The sequence below is a fragment of the Neofelis nebulosa genome, chromosome 8, assembly GCF_028018385.1.
Source record: "Neofelis nebulosa isolate mNeoNeb1 chromosome 8, mNeoNeb1.pri, whole genome shotgun sequence".
Taxonomy (NCBI): domain Eukaryota; kingdom Metazoa; phylum Chordata; class Mammalia; order Carnivora; family Felidae; genus Neofelis; species Neofelis nebulosa.
The window spans coordinates 88113346-88129565 of NC_080789.1; the positions used below are offsets into that span (position 1 = coordinate 88113346).

General features: G+C 48.5%; 2 protein-coding genes across 5 annotated transcripts in view; both read left to right on the forward strand.

Annotated features, from left to right (window-relative positions):
* The window catches only part of LOC131519899 (cationic amino acid transporter 3-like), a 224937-nt gene that overhangs the window by 137877 nt on the left and 70840 nt on the right, over window positions 1–16220 (forward strand). The gene's annotated exons all lie outside the window — the stretch shown is intronic.
* LOC131519896 (cationic amino acid transporter 3-like) overlaps window positions 1–16220 on the forward strand; it is a 56047-nt gene that overhangs the window by 25147 nt on the left and 14680 nt on the right. The window contains exon 1 of one of the 3 annotated variants that reach the window (XM_058743463.1): window positions 15604–15708. The exons of 1 other annotated variant lie outside the window; for it this stretch is intronic. The gene's annotated coding sequence lies outside the window, so the exon portion shown is untranslated. Of the gene's footprint in view, window positions 1–15603; window positions 15726–16220 lie in introns of those variants that run through there. One more of the 3 variants, XM_058743461.1, reaches the window with a different exon arrangement.

Genomic DNA, 16220 nt, shown 5'->3' on the forward strand with positions numbered 1-16220 from the left:
TAGAGCAATTTGGAAAATAAAATATGGATAAATGAGTTGGAAAAGAAATGGGACAATACTTCTAGGGTACATGGACCTTTAGGACTCATGAAAGAATGACACACTTTTTAGGGATGTATTTATTCACATTTGGAGGGAATTTATGAGCCCTATTTGTATTTTGTTTTGTGCCATGGAGTGAGATTCCCGAATCAGAATGGGATGAGTTATGATTGTCTTTGCCATATAGAGGACAGACAGAACAGTGTGAATAGATGGACTTCTCCTGGGAGACAGTTATAGCACCTGCTACAGTCATCTAGATCCTTGCTCTTCAATGTATGGTAATGGACCAGCCATGTGGGTGTCACCTGGGAGCTTGTTAGAAATGCAGAATCTTAGGCCCCAACCAGATCTACAGAATCAGAATCTGCATTTTTAACAAGATCCCAAGTGATTTGTATGCTCTTTTGGATGTGAGTAGTACTGGCCTTAGATGATGGATGATAGGTGTCTGACCTCAGATGAGTACTCTGGAAGTTCTGACAACTTTGGAATTGGGAACACAAGAGGAGGGGTCTAGGCTGGGGAAATTGAATTTGGGGAAGAGGGAGACATGTGGGCCCTGGCTGCCCTCCTATCCCCAGGCCTCTCAAACCAGTCACTGTGCCAGGTTTGGCACTCTGCCCACTTTGGGAAAATGCCTGCCATCTTATGCTGGAGTCTGCCTGGTCCTCAGGGGCTCCCCTAGGCCAAGTGTTGGACACAAGCTGTTGGTCAGGACAGCTGCCAATTCTGTTTCCCCTACTTCATATGTTGGCCTGAAAGGGACGGGGGAGGTCATATCAGTCACTCCCCACCTCAGGGTTGTACTGTCCCTTAGTCAAAAGCATGATAACACAATGACACTAACTGAGGAGGCTATGGAGGTTGGGGAATTGAAATAGGAGTTCTTAACTATCTGTCTTGGAAATTAGGATAATTTAATTTTTCAAAATCTTAAAGAGAAACCCAATGACTTAAAAAGGGTTTAAACTCCTGCAGGGACAAAACTAATTATTTTTAAGAGATCTTTTGATGATTTTTAATGGGCTAATAACAAACTATATGAGACCTATAATTACAGAGACCCAGAGCAATAAGCAATGGAACAATGTTACCTGGTGGGCATTTCAGAATTTTCTTAAGTGTTTCAGGGTTTGTGTACCTCATTCCCAATCAGAACGAGTGATAAAGAGGCCAACATAGAAGGAAAACAGATTGAGACTGAACACAAGGAAGAATTTTCTGAGATTAGAGGGTGACAGGAGAGATGGGAGGGAGCAGGCTCTCTAGTCGTGTGCATGGCTGTGTCACTTGGGTTTCAAATGCCTCAGATGGGCTCTTGCCCAGAAACAGAGAAATGCACCAAATGAAGTTTCAAAATGTTTTTTTTTATCCAAAGAATTCTCCAGTCAACTCCTGAAATGAAAGGCCGGGGTGAATGTGTGATGTATGTAAGGCAGTGAGGCATGGGGTTGATGAATGACAGAAGGAAAAATTATTAGAGCATTTAAATCTGCTGAAAATTTTAAAACAGGGCTTGGATTTAGGAAAATAAATTGCATGTTAGGGCTCAAATAAGAGTTTTAGGTTTCCATGTCCTTTATCTCTCCATGTGTTTATCTTGTCTCATTGATGAGATTTAAAAGCCCCTAAGGGAAAAGAAAAACTCTTTTATGTATTACCTCTTCATATCTCCATGCCCACAAAATGATGAAGATAATAGCTCCATGTGCTGAGTACTATGTCCTATACTTTTTTACAAACACTTTTTGTGATCACCTATTTAATACAAAAGTTGTATAAGGTGAGTATTGTTATGCTATATGTTCTGTTATAGCACAATATTTTAATGAAGTATAAAACATCTTCACCAATAGACCAAAGTGTCTTCAGTTTCTCTGCAACAAGAAGCCAAAGCAAATAAACCTTCAGCAGGGTGGTGGGTACTCTGCAAGGACTGGAGGAGGATCCCACTGGGAGAAGGCGAAGACAGACAGCACTTCAGAAGCAGTCAGAGCCTGGGAGGAATATAGGAAATAAAGCCTGTGGCAGGGATAGCAAGGGTGTTTGTGGGTGTTTGTGGGTCCTTGGAGGGTCCCAGGAAGGTGACGGTAAGACCTCCAGAGCCACTTCCCACTCAGCTGAGTCCTGATTCTGGAAGGGAGCTGAGAAGGCCACCTGAGCAGCAGAGGAAGGGGTGTGATTCCTGCTCCCCTTAGCCCAGGCACCTGCTGGGTGTGCCCATCTGGGTGGGGCGGGCTGGGCTGCTTCCCAACTGTGAGCGCAGAATCTAATGGGGTTTCATCTGAGGAATTGTTTATATTCCAGGGGACACACTCTCTCTTCCACATCTGCTTAGCATAGCAAGTGCTGTCCTATAACTCTCCTGCACTGTCTGTTCATAAACAATGTCTTGGAATTGGAGTAATACATAGAAATTAATGATGACTTTCCTTGGGATGGCTCCCTGGGGGATTATTAACCCTTCAGTCCATGTGATGTGCAGGCCCAGTGCAGACATTTAGGCCATGGGCAGCCCCATTAATAGTTACTAAGGAAACTGCAACCTGCAAATGGGTGCCAGATGAAATAGACCAGGAGGGGCAGGGGCCAGTGTTGGGGTGGTGAGTTGAACGGAGCTGGCCAAGTTGGAGATCATGTATCCTGAGGTGTGTACCACTGAGGGTCTGAGGCTGAAAGAGACTGGGTTTCTGTTTCAGGGGCAGAAGGACTGGAAGGGTGTTGGGGAGATGATCAGCACAGAGTTTGGGAGGATGGAATGGGGTCACTTTCTGTGGGTGGACACTTTGCTGATGAAAGCTTTACCTGTCTTTTAATATTCAAAGAATTATTAGGTAAATTTTATTAATTCCACCTTACATGTGATGAAACTGAGGCTCAGAGAGATTGTATCAAGGGCTCAAGGTAATACAGCATATTAAAAGGCAAAGCAGGACGTGAACTCAGGTCCTTGAATCCTGAGCTTTTGTTGTTTCCACTCTACCATGGCCAGAAGTTGTCTTTAATGTGTCTGCCTCAGCTTCAGGCCTGGGGATGGGGGCAGGAGGTGAGGTGGGGAATGGAAGGTAGAGGCCCAAAAGTGTTTGTTGTGTGCACGAATGTATTATCTCTGCAGGTTCTGCTTCCATGGTTGGGCCCAGGTCCTACAGATTCTGCAGCAGGAAGAAGAATATAGCAAAGGAATTCCAGTGTGGACCAGGAAACTGGAAATGGGTTTCCGGTGGGTTTCCCTCCTTTTCCTGAACATTCTAGGCCTCTGGAATCTAAAGGACTGGGCTTTGGATCCTAAGAAGGAATACAGTGGCATGTATGCACATGTGTGTGGTTTGAGTGTTCGAGTATGTATATGTTTATGTGTGAAGCCTGTCTATAAATATATGAGTTTGTGAGAAAAGTGTCTTTGTGTGCATACATGTGAGTATGTTTGTGACATATGAGGGTGTATATGTGTATAGTTGAGGTTATGTGTCTGTGTGTATGTATGAGTATGAGCATCTGTGTGTGTGCATGTGCAGGTGTGCGTGTGTGTGTGTGTGTGTGTGTGTGTGTGTGTGGTCCCAGGGGAGCCTGAACTCAGAGGTGAAGATACCTTTGACTTGTGCAAACTTCCAGCACATTTCAGGCTGTGTTATGGGGTAGGGTGAGGTGGGAGGGTAGAACAGGAAGGCTCTTAGTGCTTGGGGTGTGGAGATTGGGTAGCCCGAACAGTGGGTGTCTCTGCCCTGCCAGGCACAGGGGTATGGCATCAGGGTCCCGGATCGGAGGCTGGGTGGAGACTGGGTCCTGAGGCCTTCACTCAGGGCTTGCATTGGAAGAGCTCAGAGGTCCTGCTCTGACCAGGGAGGGCCATGAAGATATTGGGCCAGGGTGGGAGCGTGGCCAGACAGTGGATGGTTCAGGCCTACTCTCTTTACCTGTCCCTACCCCCAGTTCTAGGGGAAGATCTAACCAGGGTGCTCTTCCTATCTCTAGGCTCCACCCATTCTGCCTGAGGCCTTAGAGTCCCCAGAAGTCTTTGTGTGCCACCTTCTGAGGCTGGGATGACCACAGTCACAGAGAAAACTGTTGTCTCTAGTCAGTACTACCAGACAGGTCCAAACCAAGTCATTGTCTCTTGGAGTCTTCTGGGAAGGCCCATATATGCAATCTTATTGAATTTCACACAAGCTGAGCTTTCAGACCCCTTGTGCTGGGAAGTTCTTGATGGGTTTAACTCAAATCCTCTTGTTGAAATTAGTGCCTCATAGGCCCAGGCCACATTTGTGAAATTGAACTCTGACACCTGCACCCACAAGCCTGGAAATAGTTTCTTCTCGATAGGGAAGTGGGTCCAGAGTATAGGGACACTGAAAGGATATGGGGCTACAGCTGGTGGATCACAGATGGGTCAGTCCTTTCCTGGGCAGGAGGGCCATTGATCAACAGGGCAGATTCAGAGAAGGGAGTTCTGAAACCACCAGTTTTCCCTCTGTTTCCCCTGTCACTCCAAACTATGCCAGGAGAAATGGAAACAGAGGCTGTGGTAGGAGGGACCAGATTCAAACAGGGGAAATACTTCCCTGTTTGCAGTTTTGAGGAGCTCTGGAAACACAGGAAAAGAGCAAATTATGAATGAAGGAAAGCTCCTCTTGCAGCTCAAAGTAGGAAGAGAGGGGCAGGGGCTGTGGGACTCAGGGGCAGAGGGGTGTGTGTGCTGAGGGTGAGGGTGTGCACAGCATAGTGTTGTGGGCATTTCAGGTCCCAAAGACAATAAGGGATGCCAGTGGAAAGGGCTGCAGGAGGGTTTTCCTGAAATGAAAATTCATGGGTTCTTGGTGGAGCCAAAGACTCCCCCAGCCTATCTCCGCACCCAGGGCCCAGGGCTGGCTCTGCAGGGAAAGCCATTCTCTGCTGCCCTCTTGTGGCCCATGAGCCCTTGCAGGTCACTGCTGAGAAGGTTCCCAGAGCTGCTCCCTAGAGCTGCTCCTCTGCCCACCACCCCCCCCCCCCACCCAGTGGAAATTCCTTATATAATAAAAAGGTATCTTTGATCATCCAACTACATCTTTCCTCCCACCTCCGCTGGTTTCATGAGGCACTCAGAACCTCCTTAAGGCTGGGATAGTCTTCCTGAGATTTCACTCTCTGTGCCATTGCCTGAAGTATTCACTTCTGCTTTTGTTGAAGTGCAGTGGACACATGGGCTGAAATCAAGATATTAAACAGAAAGAACAATTTCTCTTCTTCCTTTGGTTCAATGTACACCCTCAGTTTCCCAGAGTCTTTGGGAGTTTTCAAAGAAAGATGGCACGGATAGTGACCTTCCTGGGGAAAATGGGTCTGGAGCAGACCAGTCTTCTGTGAGTTTCCACCTGAACTCACTCCATCAGACTCAGCAGGGAGATGGATTGGCAGGAGCCAGGAGTCAAGAGGCAGGGATGCTGGAGGGAGATGGAATATTTGACAGATGCTAACAGGACTCCTTATCTGCTAGTTCTGGAGTCCCCTCCCACCCACCAGGCTGCCCTTGACCCTCCCCTTCTAGTGCTCAGTGTTCATTAGTGACTGCCTGTCTTTGGGGAGACACCCAGGGAGCTAAGTTGCCCCCTGGAAAGGGAGAGAGGAGGAGGGAGAGACACTGAGTAAATGATGGAGGAGGGGGTCTGGAATGACTGGGAATTGAGCTGGGGCCCCATGATCACTGGGGTGCTTAGAAGGCTTGACAGGGAAACTGTCCTGGGGACAGATACTGAGGTTCAAGGGGTGAGATAGTTGGGAGGACTGTGAGAAGAAATATTTAAAGGGACTGAGTTTCACTGGTTTGAGTGCTTATTTTGGGAGACCTAGATAATAAGAACCAATGACTTTATTGAGAGCTTCTTATGTACAAGAATGGTTACAGGTCATGAGGGGATAAAAGAGAGACACACATATTTTCTGTTCCCCTTCCTGTAGTAAAAGACATGCCGCATACCCTCCCTGGACCCGATGCCCCACGTGCATGTGTGAGGTTTGTAAGGAGCCACTGGGCAGTTCTGGTCAGGGATGCAGAGGCAAAGCTCCCAGGCTTACTGTTCTGCACACCCCACACTCTTCAGGCAAAGCACTTTCAGCGGACCTCAAGCCTCTCCTTGTCTCTCTCTTTTATTTAGGTACAATGAACTTATTCTACACAAACATCTTCTTCACTGGAGCACTTACAACTGCTGCTGCAGGTGCCTGGTCACCTGGCATCCTCTGTGGGGATCGCCTTCACAGCCTGCAGCACAGGTCTAAGCATCCTCACCAGAGACACACGTTTGTCCTTTAGGGTGGATCTAATTTTTGAGAATTGCAAAGTTTTCTCAGAGGCTGGAGAATAAGCTGAGGACCCCGCTGGGAAGCAGTATTTCCAGTTAAAAACCAGGTTAATGTGGGAAGACACAGTGGATGATGTGCCTTCCTCCAAAATGGCTCTGAAAGGTCATTCAAAGGAGATACTTGCAGCATGTGACACAGGGAGACATTTCTGGTGGCTGCTGGAGCCCAGATTAATGTTCCTGTCTGTGATATCAGGTAGTAGGGCTCCCTTCCCAGCCTGGTGCTGGAGGGTGAGGCCTACATTTGCCTGAAATACTTGCTTAAATGGTCCTGCCCTTGGGCAGCTTATGTTTCCCTCCCTGCCAGCTAATATGCAAAGTTACCTTTGAGTGGTGACACTCACCCAGTACAGACCAACAAGTGCAAAGGACAAGGGCACATTCAGAATCAGAGTCAGTTAGTTCATCAGGGAAGGCTGCCTGGAGGAGGGGACTCATGGGTGGGTGTAGAAGGAGAAATGCAACAGGACATGGGGCAGAGGAGGAAAAGAAGAAGAGAACCTCTCTCTGTTACTTGTGAAGCAGGATGAGCAAACCATAAGGCAGGCAGGACACAGCTTTGCTGGCCTGGATAAACAGTTGGATTGGGGAACCAGAGTGAAGGGGAATGGAGACAGGCAGATTTTGACAGCCAGGCTGGATGTTCTGAATTTTCTAGGAGAGGTATTGTGGCCCGCTGGAGGGTATCCAGAGATGTATTTTGCATGTCTTCTGTGTGTGTGTGTGTGTGTGTGTGTGTGTTAGAGGGCAAGATGTATATGCAGGTAGTTTTGTGCCAAGTGGCTTTGTGACCTAGGCTCTTGTCTTTCCATCTGTGTGGATGCATGAAATAGAGGGCAGCATATGTGCAAAGGTGTGTGTTGTGTATGTGTGTCTCTGTGTCTGTCTGTCTGCAGTAGTGGCACCTGGCAGGAGCCCTGGCTGCCCAAGTATCATTATCTCTTCTCTTCCTTCATCTGTCCTTCACTAAGGTCATGACAAGGAGGCAAACAGTAAAATAGCAAGCTGTTATTTTCAGCTGTGGTCACTGGTCTTTGCCCCAGCTCCCTTCCACAGGGGCTCTTCTGGCCTTGCCAGAATTCCAGTGTGGTTGTTTCCTCCTCTCCCTTCTTGTTGTGAATCTGCAGGCATTGCCTTCTGGGTCTCATCTCTTCCAGGACTCCCCTGAGTGTGTGGGTGGGGAGTGGTGAAGCAGGAGGTCTTGGGCTGAGTTGGAATCTCCGTTACTCCCCATGTAGTCTCTTCACCTGGACCCACTCACTTGTAAAAGGTGAGAAATAATTGCAGGGGCATAATTATTTCTAGGGGCAAAAAATAATTCATGGGACTGTGGTGAGAATTAGTGCTGTGGTAAAGATGCAACACACTCAGCACATAGTATGTGTTCAATAAATATTAGCTCTTATTTTTTGCCCTTCATCAAACTGTTCCCCTGTCTCCTTAGCCTGGTGTAAAAAGGATTTTTAAAAGAGAGAAGAACCAAAGTAATTGACTGCATAAACCAAAACTGACTATCAGGAATTTCATATGGTTCAGCCTAACGAGTGCTCTAAACTCTGAACACAGGAAATGCCCGTGAGTGTGGACAAGAAGGGAGGGTGGGGACTGGACTGAACCAGAACACAGGAAACCATGTGATTTCTGCACTGGACCCCAGGGAGGATGGAAGCTGCCCAAAGTCCATCCTACATTCATCCTGTGGTGGCAGAGCTGGCTGCCCTCTATCCTTGCAGTCATGGGTCTGTGTCCGCTGGGGCTACAGAGGGTGTGGAAGTCAGCTCCCCATGTACTCTCATCTCCGGACAGGATCTGGACTCCTGGAGCCTCATATCCACATATTCCTCTCCCCTCTCTGCAAGTCAGGTGCGCTTGCACGCGAGGACACACACATACACACACACACACACGCACATGCACTCACACAAATGCACAGGTGTCCTGGGAATTCTAAAGGAAAGCACTGTTCCACTAGAGACTGATTCCCTCCAGCTGCCTGCTTCCCTGATACTAAACCTCACAGGGCAGTGTAGGCTTAGATGATGTCCCCACTTGGGTTTCTTTCTCAGTTCCCTCCTTTCCCCTAGGGAGCAGAATCAGTGAATCGCACACTCTACCCTCTATATGTGTGCTGGGCACTGAGGGGAGACCCAGAGGGAGGAGCAGGTGCCCTGCCCTGGGGGAGCTCCTGGCAGGTGGAGATGAGGCCGAGAACCAAACAGAAAGGCATACAGCTCTGGGAGCTCCCTCAGCAAATGTTTGTGAGCTGAGTGGTCAAGGACTACTAAACAAAGCCCTATGACTTAGGTGATGGATGACTATCAATACCAAAAGAGGCAAGATGAAGGAAGGCACAGAACTGCAGAAGGTTTACTAGGAGACAAGGAGAATGATACTCATTTAGTTAGCAAGGAGCAGGAAAATGGAGAGGAGAGGATGAGATAAGTCAGAGCTCTCAGTAAGTGCAAGATCTTTTGGTAGAGAATGTGAACCTTGGAGACAGATGAGGAGGAAATATGCAGGTGTGCATGTGTGTGTGGGGGTGGTGGTGCATGTGTTAGGGAATGTGTGTTAGGGAGGTAGAGGGATGGGGGAGACAGGGTCTGCTCTCTGTGGGGTAGCAATGTAAAATATACCATGGTTATAACTCCGCCGTGACCCCGGGCTGGGTGGACAAGATGCTGAGAAGCTAGGCTGATGTCACTGGCCCTGATGTGTCCTCATGTTCTGTGAGGCTGGCTGAGCCTGGACTGTATAGGCTAGTGAGCCATGGCTGGGGGAAGACAACTGCCAGGGCCTAGACAGGTGGGGAAGAGGCCACTGGGGGTCAGGAGACAGAAAGAAGGAAAGGGAGACATAATGGGGTGTGGAGGGGTAATGGTAAGACTGAGGCTTTGAGACCTTTATCCTGGTTATCCCCTCATCCACCCCTTCCATGGACTGAATTCTGTATTTTAAAGCTAAAGGAACTTCAGTAAATGATCTGGTTTAGCCTTTCATATTCAGAGGGTAAGGTATGACTTCCCCACTTCCCAGATGAGGCCTCAACTTGGCCAAGCTCTCCTGGGCAGAACGTGCTGAGAAGGGCCCCAGGAGGCAGGTCTTTTGCCCTCTGGGGGTCACTTCTCCCTCACACAACAGGTTCCAAGCCTGGCTGCTTCCCAGGGCGGAACCTGCAGGAGGGGGTACCACAGTGCAGTCATTTGATTCTTTGCTCAGCCCCTTACCAGCTCTGTGACTTGAGGCAAGTTCCTTAACCTCTCTGCCTTAGTTGTGTCATGTGTAAAATAGCCACACTAAAACCTGCTCCTGTAGCCTGGTATTGAGGATAACATGAGATTTATGCCAAAGAGCTGTGCATAGTTGTAAAGATGTACATATCTAAATGCTTTAGGCATTTTAAACCATCCTCATGCTCATCTTCGATATCTTCTCAGCTGATTCTCTCCATTCCTGCTGAGCAGATCAGTCTCCTGTCTTCCAAGTCCTTCACACACCCACTCTCTAAATCTGGCATTTCCTTCCCTCTGATCTTGCCTTGTACTCTCCATCTCTGTTTCCATCCTCCTTTCCAGAGTTCCCTCAGTCCTCAACAGATCTGGCTACACTCTATTAACTTATATGCTTTTCTCTCCCCAAGGTTTCTTGTCTTGTATGTCTCTCTTCTCACATCCAAGAGAACAGGACCCTGTCTTCTCCTCCCTTGGGCTGCTTTCCCTCCACCTGGGCTGGGCTCACAGGGTGAGTCCAAAGAGGGACACTGAGAGGGGCTGAGAGGTTGAGATCCAATGGGAGAGGGAGGCCTCAGGGGATAGGACAGCAAACTAGGCTTCTGCATGTGGGCTTTTACATACAGGCTGTGTAATCCTTCTTCAGAAGATTTGCTATGACTGAGGGAGGGAAAGAATCATCTCCCTCCTTGAGCTAAGGGTTAGACACTAATTAACTCCCTACTATTTAGAGAGACAATATTTGGTTCCCTGATGTGGGACACATCATCTGGAGGTCCATCCCACAGGCAGTATAGGAAGGTCTTTCTTTTTCTATTTAGGTGCTGTGTGTGTGTGTGTGTGTGTCTGGTTTTAGCATTTACCAACCCTACCTCTAAGGATATTCTTTCTAAAGTGTATCCTAAATTTCTTTTGCTGAAATTAATCCCATCTTTCTAGAGAAGACAAATGCTGATGTCCAGGATCTGGCTCAGTGTGTTTCATAAAAGATGTATGTTCATGGGGGAGGGAGAGGGTAAAGGGTAGAACTTGGAGAAAAAATATAATTGCCCAACTCCTGGCTTTAAATGCATGGAGCCCTGGACATTATAAAATTTATTAAACTTCTATGTGCCCATGGGGTGGGATGGAGCTGGTGGTTTTTGCTCCCTGGTCTTCTCTGCAGGACTTTTCTAGAAGGTTCCCTGTCTCCCCTCCCTCCTGCTGCTAAAGAGACTCCTAGGGCTCTAGCTAGGCTTCGGGCCTCTGGGACCCTCAAATGTGGCTGGCAGGGAAGGCGGGGGAGAGAGAGTAATTCCCCTTTAGATTGCTTGAGTTAATGTTCTTAGGGTCTCCTATGGCCCTGAGACGAGCTGGGGAGCTAGTCTTTGTAAAGCCCCAGGAAAGCCTTGGGGAAATGGTAGAGTCCAGCTTGCCATTAAACTCTTAGGTCTTTACAAATTTGGCTGGTCGCTTTATCACTGTTTCCTTGAAACCTAGATTCAGGCATGTACACTGGCTTCAAGGTCTCTAATCTCTGCCTCAGTTTCTCCTTTTGTGAGTTTTATATGTATATTTTGGGAGGGCCTTTAGTGAAAAGCTGCTTGAAGGCATTGATGGTGACACCTCAGAAGGTGGCTATATTGTTGACCCCAAATTAATGGACAGTCACTAGTATGTTATTTTGCTTATACATTGCATGGTGCTTATTTAGCTCTCAATGCAGACATAGTCCCGATTCTTACCCTCTCCTCCCTCTTCCCCATGTGATTCCAAACCAATCTGTCCCCAGCACTTTCTCCAGAGCTTGTCAGCCCCTCTTGCCTGCTTGCCTCTGCTTCTCTTTCTTCTTGGCCTCCACTCCCTCATTCACGCTCTGTGCCAGGCTGCATTAACCATGAAACATTTAGCACTGCACTTCAGGAATATTTTGACTGTGGCATTTGGGGGGAGATGGTAGGGGAAGTAGTGTCATATCCATATAGGGGTCTCTGGGATCACTGTTTGACACTGAAAAGGAGCCTGGGGCATGATGGCAGCAACTCCACCTTGTCAGCTTTCTGGGCACATCCACCACCTAGCAGCACCTGAGAGGGGACCAGCTCAGCATGGAGCCAGGTGAGATGGAAGAGGATCATAAAGGCAATATATGTCCCCCTCCCTGACCTGGCTCTCTCCTCCTGTTCCATACCAGCTTCCTTCTCTCTCTTTGTCTTCTTCCCTCCCCACCGCCAACCCATAGCCCTCTCTTCTTCCTTCCTACTTTGCCTCCTTCACCTTCATCTCTTTCAGGCAGATCTGTCTGTCTGTCTATCTGTCTGTGTCTCTGACTCCAAACAGTTTTTGATCTGAGATTTTCCAGGACTGAGTCTGCCATCAACTCTTCCTTCTGACTGTCTCCCTCCCTGCTTCCCTCCCCCAGACTCAGATCCATGTTCCCTCTCTTATCCTCCCTTCCATCTCTCTTCCTTGCTTCTCTTATCTCTGTGTCTTTCAGACCCTTCCCCTGTGTCTGCCTCACACCTTTGCCTCCTCCCCTCTCCCCTCTTCCCACACCTTCAGGTTCAGATACTTCATGTAAAATCACCTGGGTGGGCTCCAACTGTCAGGCCCCCATTCTGTTCCTTTCTCCAGGAGAGACTTATGCCCCCAACTCTGAACCCTCTGCATTTATCCCCCACCCCACCCCTACCCCCAGCCTTGGGACAGTTCTGTCCCTTTCTTTGTTATTTTAGTTTAAAATTTATTGTAATGGGTCAAAGCAAAAGAAGGCAGTGAAGGATGGGAACATGCAGGGGATACAGGAAGGCAATGACATTGTGGGGCCACAGCTTCTGTCCCAGGGGAGGGAGATGAGAACAGTCCAGAGCTGCAATTGGGCTGGGAGAGGGATGGGGACAAGGTGGCTGCATCCCCCCACTTCTAGGAAGCACCTGTAGTCCCTGGGTCCCCCCAGTTTAGCCTGTACACTGAAATTCCATGTCCTTTCCTGCCTCTCACCCTACTTGCTCCTTCTTTTTCTCCTCTTGACTTGTTTTACTGTAACAGATTTTCAAGTAGGAAAATGTTCAGGGCCTGACCCCAAACAATCCTACCATATGAAAGCAAAACCTTTGCCTTACCTGCTTCTTTCACCTTCTCCAGTCTCACGTATTCTGGTCTCTGGGACAGAATCTTTGATTCCCCTCCTTCCACTCATCCAACCCGCCAAAAAAACAAAAGCACCAACTTCCCAGGGAAAGGCAGTAGACAATAGTGGGGGGTGGAAGGAGGAGAGTAAGGACAATCAAGGAGAGACTCACACATCACTGGAGGCAGGGCAGGGGAGAGTACAAGGAGGAAAAGGGGTGAGAGTAGTAGCCACTCCTTTCCTCTGTCACCACTGCCCACAATCCTGTGGGCTTCAACACAACTGAGGAGAAACAGGTGGGTGGGGTCAGGTCTGATAGGGAGGAGAGAGGAGAAGGAGAAACAAATCATTAAAACTTAGCGAGACCAAGTTAAGATGGTGGAGTAGCATGGAGACCCTGAGCTTGTCTCATCCCTGAAACGCAGCTAGATCAGCACTGAACCATTTTTTGCACACTCAGGATTAACACCAAAATCTTAGGATCTTAGGATTAACACAAAAATCTGCATAACTTGAGCCACAAAACTTGGCAGGTATGAAGTGTGGAGAGGTGAACTGGGGGAGAGAGAAACCTGGGGGAGTAGGGAGCTGTTTTTGTGGAGAGAGGACAGAGAAAGGAAAGAGTGCAGTGCATCAGGAGATTGCAGAAAAGCCTTGCCAAGCATGTCATTTCACAGGTGTGCTTCTCCCAGATGTGCTTTCTCAAAGCAGTCCTAGTCACTGTCCAGCAATGGACTCTCCGCTGCCCCTCACCCACGTCTCCCCTTCCCTGCCAACTCTGCTCAATTGGCAACTCTCAGGTGGCTCAGGGCACCACAGTGGGCATCTCCATAGGACCTGAGGGGACCCCGCCAGCCTTGGCTGTCACTGTGGATGCCCTCCTGCCTCTGGAGGTTGTAGCCACCTGGAACTCCTTTGCGGAAAGGGTGCACATGTAGGGCCCCTTTCTCTTTGTCTTCTTCTCCTAGACAGATGCAATCCAGGCTTGGGCGACCATTGAGGTTGGGTCTACAAGGCCAAGGGTGCAGAGACAGCAGCCTGGGGTTGTGGGTATGGACACAAGTGGGGGCTTCAGAGCTGTTGTGTCCACTGTGGAGGCAGTGGTCAGGCCGGGGCACCACAGCAAAGGCAAGAGTGATGGTGGAAGACTCCTTGGCAGCATCGAGAAATGGCAACAAGTCCACCTGGAAGGGCTTGGCCACCAAAGGTGGTGCATGGATACAGATCCAGGCTGAGGACCCCTGGTAGCCTGTGAGAGGGAGGGAAAGAGGGTGCCTGGACCAGTTTTTTCATTACCTGCTGATTGTATGGAGGCCCTGGCATTCCCCACACCACCACCCCCTGCCACCTACTCTCTACCCAGCAGGTAGTGAATAGCACAGGGAGAATGGAAAAGATTGCCTTGGGACTAGATGCAAGGAAAGGGAGACTCTTCCCCTGCACCTTCCCTTCTTTCCCTCAAGCAGATGCACATCTGGGAAAAATTTCAGCTTGAAGCAGGGGAAGACATCCTAGGACTGTTGGAATAGATGCAAATCAAACACATAGATGCCCCTCCTCTACTGTTCTGTCATGACAGGCATCCTTCCAGTTCCTGCCTATTTCCTTTGCCTCTAGAAATTCTGGCTCCATAGTCTTGGCTGGGCCTCTCATCCACTACCCAGCATAGTACCTGGAACAAAGGAGGTGCTCCGTTAGTGCCCTTGTCCCATACCTACTTGAGATGTGTTAGGGCAGGGTCAATGTAATTTGTAGGTTTTCCTCAGTTGGAGGTTCTTCCTTACAAATGGAACAATTCTTTCTGTTCCAATTTCAATGTGCTGTCTTAGTATAGGTAGTAAATACTCTGTCCCTTTAGGGACCTGCCACTGCCCTTCTCTCCCCTCCCTGAAACTACACCCAAGTCTTTAAGGAACCTACTTTAGGGTTTAGAGGACTCTCAGCACTATCAAGCAGCAGCAGTGGTGCCCCGTTTCCCTGAGGTACAAGGCTTCTTGGGTCTATCACTTGTGCATTCATCCCTCTGTCTCTAAGTACCTTCTTTGTCTCTGAGAGTCTTGCCTCTGTTTGAATATTAATGTTCTGGGAATAAGGAGGAACCTTTCTTTGGTCATTGTTCAGGGTCTTACAACCCTATGTTTTGAATGTCTAGAGCATGAAGCTCTGTACCCTGGGACTATATCTTTGTCCTTACTTCCTCTAGCACAATGCTCAATGCATACTCAGTTAGAATGTGCTATAAACACTGAATGACTGTATCAGTAAATCCTTTGTGGTGAAGCTCAAGCCAGTTCCCTTTTAGTTTTATTTCTGGAATGATGGGAAACTAGGTGAGTGGGTGGATATGGATGGCATAGATGGGAGTGTTTGAGGAACCTATGGATAGGAGTGTTTGACGAACATAATAGGAGATCCTGTGAGAGGTGGCTGGTGGAGGAGGGGTGCTTCTATCCTGTTTAAAGGACTGCTGAGTGGACTCTAACTGGATCTTGGACTGGCTTCCCAATTACCACAGGCTTGGCTCCAACTGGCTCTCCACAATCTCCTCCTGCAAACCACCACTTCCTCCATATGCAGGACTCTGTGAAGGTTGTTTATTTCTAAATTCACATCTGGCTGTCACAGTCTGCAACAAAGTCCCATTTAAGCCCTCAGTCCACCTCCTCACCTGTGCAGGGCCCCACTAGTCTTCCATTGCCCACCTCCAGATTTCCTCCCAGATTCCAGTTAAGGAATCTCCTTTACCCTTTCCCACCCTTCCCAGGCCCTGGCCTCTCCAAATCCTTACCTCCCCGAGGGCCCAGCCTCCTTAGAGCCCTGCCTCCACAGAGGCCCCACCTCCCCAGTGCCTGACATCTCCAGGGCCACGACTCCCCGACTCCCCGTGGGCACAGCTGCACTTAACTCCCAAGCCTGACTCTACTTGGCCAAGTTCTTACCTTTCCCTGGGTTTGGCTTGCACTTTCTCATCAGGTCTTTCTCCTCTGAGGTAGGAAAATTCCATTGGTAAGTGACTTTTTTGTGTTTATACAGTTGGCAAAAAAAACTGAGATGGAGCCAGAGAGGAAGAAAGCTGACCTTGGAGTACTGCTGGCTGTCTATGCCCTGTGGGTTTGAGCAGAAAGTATTTCATGGCTGGACTGTGGACTGAGGGGGAAGACCAGAAGCCTTTCAAATTTGGGAAGGGCAAACAGGTTTGTTGGGATCAGAGTGATTTGAAAGCCTACACTCTGTTCTCTTCCAGACCAAAAATGTTCTCAGCTCTGTTGAGGAAAATATGAGGGAAGGTTATTCTTTGGTGTTTCCTCTCCAGAGTCCTTCCCACTTCTTTGCCCTGCCCTCCTTCTTGGCCTTTCCTTTATGACCTGGTGCAGGGCTTGCTTTATCAGTTTTGTCTTTCCCACTGAGCCAAGGACATAGTATCCTTAGACATGTTCTTTAAATGAATGAAGATTCTTCCACCTGGCTCTGCTGCCTCCTTCTTGCTTTGCCACACTTTCT